Here is an 8,843-nt window from a genome sequence, read left to right as displayed (position 1 = left end):
TCCCACATATCAGTGAGAACAAAAGATGTTTCGTTTTCGATTCCTGAGTTACATCATTTAGAATAATAGTCTCCAATCTCTTCTAGGTCACTGAAATGCGGTTAATTCATTCCTTTTTATGGCTGCATAGTATTCCATCGTATATATATATATATATATATATATATGACAGTTTCTTTAGCCACTCATTGATTGATAGGCATTAGGGTTGGTTCCATGATTTTGCAATTGTGAATTGTGCTGCTATAGACATGTGCGTGCAAGTATGTTTTGAATAATGACTTCTTTTCCTTTGGGTAGATGCCCAGCAGTGGGATTGCTGGATCAAATGGTAGTTCTACTTTTGGTTCTTTAAGGACAATCTCCACACTGTTTTCCATAGTGCTATACTAGTTTACATTCCCACTAGCAGTGTAGAAGTGTTCCCTGTCCACCACATCCACACCAACATCTACCGTTTTTGATTTTTTGATTATGGCCATTCTAGCAGGAGTAAGGTGGTATTGTATTATGGTTTTCACTTGCATTTCCCTGATCATTAGGAGTAATGTTGAGCATTTTTTCGTATGTTTTTTGGCCATTTGTGTATCTTCTTTTGAGAACTGTCTTAGCCCACTTTTTGATGGGATTGTTTGTTTGTTTTTTCTAACTGATTTGAGTTCATTGTAGATTCTGGATGTTGGTCACCTGTCAGATGTATAGATTGTGAAGATTTTCTCCCACTCTGTGGGTTGTCTGTTTACTCTGCTGACTGTTTCTTTTGCCATGCAAAAGCTTTTTAGTTTAATTAGGTCCCAGCTATTTATCTTTGTTTTTATTGCATTTGCTTTCGGGTTCTTGGTCATGAAATCTTTGCCTAAGGCAATGTCAAGAAAGGCTTTTCCACTGTGATCTTCTAGAACTTTTACAGTTTCAGGTCTTAGGTTTAAGTCCTTAATCCATCTTGAGTTGACTTTTGTATAAGGTGAGAGATGAGGATCCAGTTTCATTCTCCTACATGTGGCTAGCCAATTATCCCAGTACCATTTTTTGAAAAGGGTGTTCTTTCCCCACTTTGTTTTTGTTTACTTTGTCGAAGATCAGTTGATTGTAAGTATTTGGATTTATTTCTGGGTTCTCTATTCTGTTCCATTGGTGTATGTGCCTATTTTTATATCAGTACCACACTGTTTTGGTGACTATGGCCTTATAGCATAGTTCGAAATCAGGTAAAGTGATGCCTTCAGGTTTGTTCTTTTTGTTTGGTCTTGCTTTGGCTATGCTAGTCTTTTTTGGTTCCACATGAATTTTAGATTTTTTTTTTTCTTATTCTATGAAGAATGATGGATTCTGATGGATTCTGATGGTGATAGTATTGAATGTAGATTGCTTTTGGCAGTATGCTTATTTTCACAATATTGATTCTACCCATCCATGAGCATCAGATGTGTTTCCATTTGTTTGTGTCATCTATGATTTCTTTCAGCAGTGCTTTGTAGTTTTCCTTATAGATTACTTTGTTAGATATATTTCTAAGTATTTTTTTTTTGTGGCTATTGTAAAAAGGATTGAGTTCTTGATTTGATTTTCAGCTTGGTTGCTCTTGATGTATAGAAGAGCTACTGATTTGTGTACATTAATCTTGTATTCAGAAACTTTGCTGAATTATTTTATGAGCTCTAGGAGCTTTCTAGAGGAGTCCTTAGGGTTTACAAGGTAAATGATCATATTGTCAGCAAGCAGTGACAGTTTGATTTCTTACTGTTTTGGATGCCCTTTATTTCTTTCTCTTGTGTGATTGCTCTGGCTAGGACTTCTAGTATTATGTTGAAGTAGAGTGGTGAGAGTGGGCATCCTTGTCCTGTTCCAGTTCTCAGAGGGAATGCTTTCAACTTTTCCCCATTCAGTTTAATGCTGGCTATGGGTTTGTCATAAATGGCTTTTATTACATTAAGGTATGTCCCTTGTATGCCTATTTTGCTGAGAGTTTTAATCATAAAGGAATGCTGGATTTTGTTGAATGCTTTTTCTGCATCTATTGGATAATGTGATTTTTGTTTTTAATTCTGTTTATGTGGTGATCAGATTTCTGTTGTGAAGGTGGATACAACAACCTCAACCCATTTACTATTTGATTCATCATATTCCTCTTCTTATTCTAGGATCACCAAGCATACTTCTGTTAATAAATTAGGTGCCTGTGTGTGATCCGGCCATAGTGAGTGAATGTGTGTATCAGACTATGAGTTGCATTTTTTACTCTAAATTAATAAAATGGCATTATGACTGTCCACATCAGTCACACTGAAAAATAGATTTACTTTCCGTATACAATTGAAATCAAACTTCTGAGAGTGGGAAGATGAAGACCCAGCAAGATTATATTCAATTCACCAAGGACTTACTTATTGTTGAGACAACTTGAGGAAAAAGACACTATTAATCACAAGCATTATTTTTCTCATTTTCAAACTTTTAGTGATATAAGGTTTTAAAACAACTTTACAAAGAGAAAAATTTTACTAAAATGTAAAGCTCAACTCTCTCCTTCTGCCAAGGCACTTGGAAAGACATCTTTTGTTTTGCTTTTCTTGGATCAGCATTACATTTTAATGCCTGTCGCATGGTGCCTAGAACAGAGTTGATCTTTAATAAAGCTCAGAGGAAGAGCAGGAGGAAGAAAAATTCTAGACAGGAGAGATGTAAGAAGGTTCTAACGCAGGCAAAAACTCAGCCCAGTCAAGGAACTTATTATAGGCCATCAGGGAATTAAAAGACAAGCAGGATGGATGAGGTGTAGTCACTGATGAGAGTGGTCAAGATGTAGTAGGAGGATCTGGTTAGGTGTCACAGCATAAAAGGCCATATGGGCCATGGCAAGGGGCTTAGATTTTACTGTCCGTGTGATAGGAAACCACGGAAAGAATTTAAGCAGGAGATGAACATGATTTAATCACTGTGGCTGCTATGTGAGGAATGGATTTATGAGGAGACAATAAACAGGAAGACCAATAGGAATTTTATCCCAGCGGCAATAAACTCCACAGGAGAGAAAAAAAAGAAAAAGAAAAAGATAACTGATTAGCATAGAGTAATAGTGGTAATGATGGAGAGAGATGGACGGGTTCCAAAGCTCTTTTGAAGATAGAATTAACAGGAGTTGGTTATTCAATTAGGTGTAAGGATGAGGAAGTCAGCAATGGCAGGAATGACCCCCCCACCCCCTGGTATCAGACTTGAACCATGCAAGGGTTGAAGGGACACCCTGAAGGTCTTCGCTTAGGTAGACCCAAACACATTGTAGTTGATTGGGCAAACCAGTAAAAAACTGGTTTCTCTTAATAGAAATATTCCTAGTTTGAGTTTCTTGCACCTTCAGAAATAGGCCATAAATAGGCTATAAACTTGAAGAGCAGATTGGGGTAGTACTGGCATTGTCTAGTTCTTTAAGGACTCTTTCCCATTCTTATCATGCTTAAATAATATTAATTTGGGGTTTTCATAGTTAAATAAGCAGTTGCTCTTTCTCCCCACTGAGTTTAGAACCAATTTAAAAATAAGCCCCAGCACCACAACCACCACCTCCCGAAAAAGACAGCTAGCCAGAAATAGATAAGGTTGATTTGAGAACAAGCCCTCAGATCTGTGGTCAAAGGCTACATACCCTACCCAGTACCTTGCTTGCCTCCCCCATTCTAGCCTTAGCAAAGTCCAGTGGAGAAAAATTATAGGTTTTAAAATGAGACCAGACTACCCAGGATTCTTGTACTAGCCCAAGGGGAACAAGGAAGCAGAGAGAGAATCCCCGCTGCTGATCATCTTATAATTTTGTTCCATTCAGTTGGGAAAAAAGTACCAATGAAGTTCAGATCCTTGTGACATCACAGAAGGGAGCTTGCTCCTGATCCAGGGAGGGCTATGAATATGCTGCACTATGCTTACTGGGAACAGCAATGAATAAGAACCAAGATTCAAAATAACTCGAACCCTAACCCTAACTCAAGCTGGATTAAAGACTTAAATGTAAAACCTAAAACAACAAAAACCCTGGAAGATAACTTATAAAATATCATCTGGACATAGGGCCTGGCAAAGATTTCATGATGAAGATCCCAAAAGCAATTGCAATAGCAGTAAAAATTGACAAATGGGACCTAATTCAAATACAGAACTTCCGCACAGCAAAATAAACTATCAACAAAGTAAACCAACAACCTATAGAATGGGAGAAAATATTTGCAAACTATGCATCTGACAAAGGTCTACAATCCAGAGTCTATAAGGAATTTAAGCAAATACACAATCAAAAAAGAAACAGTCCCATTAAAAAGTGGGCAAATGACATGTACACTTTTCAAAAGAAGACATACATGTGGCCAACCAGCATATGGAAAAATGCTCACCATCACTAATCATTAGAGAAATGCAAACCAAAACCAAAACCACAATGAGATGCCATCTCACACCAGTCAAAATGGCCATTACTAAAAAGTCAAAAAATAACAGATGCTGGAGAGGTTGTGGAGAAAAGAGAATGCTTATACACTGCTGGTGGGAATGTAAATTGGTTCAGCCATTGTGGAAAACAGTTTGGCGATTTCTCAAAGAACTCACAGCAAAACTCCCATTCAACCCAGCAATCCCATTACTGGGCATATACCCAAAGGAATAAAAATCATTCTATCATAAAGACACAGGCACACATAGCTTCCTCACAGCACTATTCACAATAGCAAAGACATGGAATCAACCTAAATGCCCATCAACAGTAGACTGGATAAAGAAAATGTGGTAAATATATACCACAGAATACTATGCAGCCATAAACAAGAATGAGAGCTGTACTTTGCAGTAATGTGGATAGAGTTAGAGGCCATTATCCTAAGTGAACTGACACAGGAACAGAAAACCAAACATCACATGTTCTCACTCATAAGTGGGAGCAAACATTGAGTACCTATGGACACAATGAAGGGAACAACAGACACCAGAGCCGACTTGAGGGTGTGGGGAAGAAGGAGGGTGAGTAACAAAAAACTACTTATCAGGTACTATGTTTACTACCTGGATGGTAAAATAATCTGCACATCAAATCCCCATGACAGGTAATTTACCTATATAACAAACCTGCACCTGCATATGTACCCCTGAACTAAAAATAAAAGTTAAAAATTAAGTTAAACTTCAAAATGACCAGAAATCTCTTTTGGTCCCACCACTCATGTGCTGTGTGATTCTGGGGAGTGGCTGAATCCCTGCTAGGGATCATGAGTGATCATTAAAAGGAAATGTGATGGAAACTGTAAAAGGTGTGAGTTGTATTCTTCCTAAAGAGTTTACCGGTGCTGCTTCCACTTTGTGTACCTTGGGAAGCCCGAGGCACTTGAGCATCCTGGTGCCCTTCCCTAGGTCATTCAAACTTCCAGGTACTATTTCTTCGGTTAGATATCTTCAGTCTTCTTCTCAGAATTGACATCCTTTCTCCAGATGCTATGTGAGTTGGAAGGTCAATATGTAAAACCCACTCACACTGAGATACCTATTGGGAAGCCTGGAGTTCCAAGGACCCTCTGAGAGTATCTTAAGACTCCAAGCAACACAGTCTCTTCCTTTCCAACACTGTAAGATCCTGTGGCTGCTACACAATCACTTATGGGGAACAAAGTGCCTGTGTGCCTAAAGACCTAGATTGTGGTTTTTCCCTTTGACAGGGTATCAGAAGGAACACATCCATTGTTCATCCATGTCAGGTGAAAAAGTCAAAACACAAACAGGTGGGGGGGGGGCACCAAAAGACAAAAAGATGAGAACTATCAAGGATATATTTGATTGATAATAAAAGCTCTAACAGAGCTAAATTTCTTTCATTTCATTCCTTAGCTATACGGACGATTTCTGTACAACTTTGTGCTATTTTTTCATATTTACTTGCTTTGTTGACTTCTGTGATTAGTGAAATCCATTTTAATCTAAAGTCTTTTGCTATTTCACAGGAATAGTTAGGTGAAAAAACCCACATAAACACAAAGAGACATGTAGACAGCATGCAGAGTATGGAGCTTTCTGAGGACTGAGGCTTCTGGCTTCTAGAGTTCTCATTTTCTTCAAATGTTGGTTTAGTCCTGCATTGAATTAGGCTGTAATATTCCATTATATGATAAAGCATCATTTAACAGGAAGTTATACTCTTTTATGTTATACTTGCATTTCATTTCCACGCTACTTTTTTGGAAAATAAGTGATAAGTAGAAGCAGAACAGGTATTTGTAATTACTCATGAGTCATTTGCTCTCACGTAATTTAATAGCCATAGATCTTTAATATTTATAGCACATGTTGAAAGCATTTAACATATGTAGTGATCTTCACCAAGTAACTCTATACTCTTCTTGAATACAAAGATGTAAATTTTGTCACCATTTATGCAACCTGCTAAAAATGTTGCTATTAATTCATGTGAATGAGTTTTTCCTCTAAGATTTTAATTAAAACACAAATGCTTTGCACACTTCAATCTGCAACATCCTCCACATGCATTTTTTAATACTGACTGATCAGTTGGATAACAGGAGGTTTCTTTGTAAGATGTTTTCTCATACCTGAAAATTTCCACAAAGCAGTAATTTTTGTGTGAAAGCCCATTCAAAAGCTAAATAAGCATCACACTACAAAGTTCTCGGTGGCAATTGTGTTTTCTTTGCACTCCTGTGTACAACAAAATGTGCTCTAATAAGAAAAGAGTAAAACTGGCCAAGCTGCCAGAAAGGGAGGGGAGGGGAGGGGAGAATTGAGGACTACGGGCCTCGTCAGCCCAATAATGAAATTGCCCTGGCGGTGGGATCCTGGAGACCCCTGTGCTTGCATAGGATAAGTTCAGGGGACACACAGGATGAGCCTGTGGTGGTTGTCACATTCTTGATGACAGTATTCATTATTTTCTCTAAGGTGCACTCTGATCAGAATGCATACCCATCTGTAAGTGTCCTTTTGGTTTATGTTTTGGAACAAGTATTTTAAGGGGAAATTTCCACCTCACCAAAACCTGGTGAGATTAGTGATGATCCCAAAGCATTTAAAACAAATTGAAAGGGTTATTTAGAAAGACCTGGATGGCTCCTCTACATCCAAAGAACACCATATAGTGAGAGAGTCCTTATGACTCTCCGACAATTGAAAATGTGGAGAAACCAACAACTATTGATATAATTGCCTACAATAGGTGCACCTTTGAGACTGCAAGGAATAACTGGATAATATAATGTCAACAGAGGACTTCCTGTTGCCATATCACAAGCAGAAATCTTCATTAAAAATATAAATGTGTAAGAAATATTGGCCAGGAAGGCTCTTGGAAACTTTGTCAAGGTGGAGAAAAATGTGCTGTGGCCAGAGGGACTGAATGCCATAAACATCACGTGGCCCTCGATAGGGGCAGCAGGGTTCTGCTTCCTATTAATGGCCTAAAGGGGGGCGTTTTCATCAGGATTGGTGCCAATGTCCCATTTTCTTCTTGATTACAAGATGTTGAAAATCCACAGAATTGAGATGCAGTCAAGAAATGGAGCCTGTAATAACATGTGCTAAAACATTTTGTACTCCATTTTACATTGACTAGTGCGAAATTTCATTTGGTTGATAAAACAAAGCAAGTGACCACCTATCCAGAAGTGATTCGTGGAGGGGGAATTCTAGTGATGATGGAGAGTACAAACCCTTTTCAAAATGATTGTCTGAAAAGCAGACAAGTATATGGATTTCTTAATTATACTGGCTGTGTCCTCAGCAATAGCACTGGTCCTCTTTCTAGTACCTCCTTACATCATGCACTGTCGACAGGAAGGAGTAGAAAAGAGAAACATGCAAACACAAGACATTCAACTAGTCCATCACAGTGCTATTCAGAAATTTGCCAAGGAACTTCAAGACACATCCAAGAGTAGAGAGACACCATGGCCCCCATCAACATTTCCTGTGTCTCACTTGTAACTGGTGAAATCATACCTCCCCTGTACACAGACAACCATGATAGCACTAATATGCCACTGGTGCAAATGCAGAATTTGTGACATCCAATTCAGATTCCTCAACAGCAGAGTACAAGTAAATGTCATCCCTGAAGAAAGAGAACTGACCAAAGCATGAATTTATAATCAGACAATATAGCAATGATATCATATTTCTTTTCACTTCCAATAATGCATGAGCTTTTCTGGTATATAGTGCGTATGTTCATGGTATTAACTGTAGCAGATATTATAATACAATATAACTTACATTTTACTAATGTATTTTTTACTTAAAGCATTATTGACAATTTGGAAAACACTGATGACTTCATATTTGTTACAATTAAAAGTGATCTTTAAAATAAATATTATCAATTAAAAACAGAATGTAGAAATCTATGAGCTAACCAGGTAATTCTAGCTGAGACAACTAGAATTTGAGAGAAAACTGTGTCACAAGTGGGAAAGTCAACATTAATCAAGAACTAGCATCATCAAAATATGTATTATCGAAATCAAAGCTATGTATAACTTTGGATTTCTACAAGAGTTGTTATTCAACGCAGAACGCTTTACCCATTAATTATAACGATAAAAAGTAACTCCTATTCAACCCTAAATCTAAATTATGCCAGAGCTTTCTAGAATAATACAACTACTTCAGAATGTTATTGTGTATTTTAAAATTCTACATTCTAATAATTTTCAAAAATCTATTAAAGGTACTTCAAGTGGCTAAACTTTCCAGAACAGTAGCACAAATACAGTAATATAATATCATCACTATATTCTTCAGAATCTTAAAAACAGCGATGACAAAGCACATCCTTTGTTCTTTTGAAACATTCTTCACAGGCA

General features: G+C 37.6%; 1 pseudogene; it reads left to right on the top strand.

Annotated features, from left to right (window-relative positions):
• The first annotated feature begins 6,796 nt into the window (after positions 1-6,796).
• Positions 6,797-8,096, top strand: LOC100424867 (epsilon-sarcoglycan-like; annotated as a pseudogene).
• The last annotated feature ends 747 nt before the right edge of the window (positions 8,097-8,843 follow it).

This window comes from Macaca mulatta, chromosome 12 (genome assembly GCF_049350105.2).
Source record: "Macaca mulatta isolate MMU2019108-1 chromosome 12, T2T-MMU8v2.0, whole genome shotgun sequence".
Classification (NCBI taxonomy): Eukaryota; Metazoa; Chordata; class Mammalia; order Primates; family Cercopithecidae; genus Macaca; species Macaca mulatta.
Note: the sequence above shows the minus strand (reverse complement) of the source record. Positions and strands in the feature narration are given on the sequence as shown.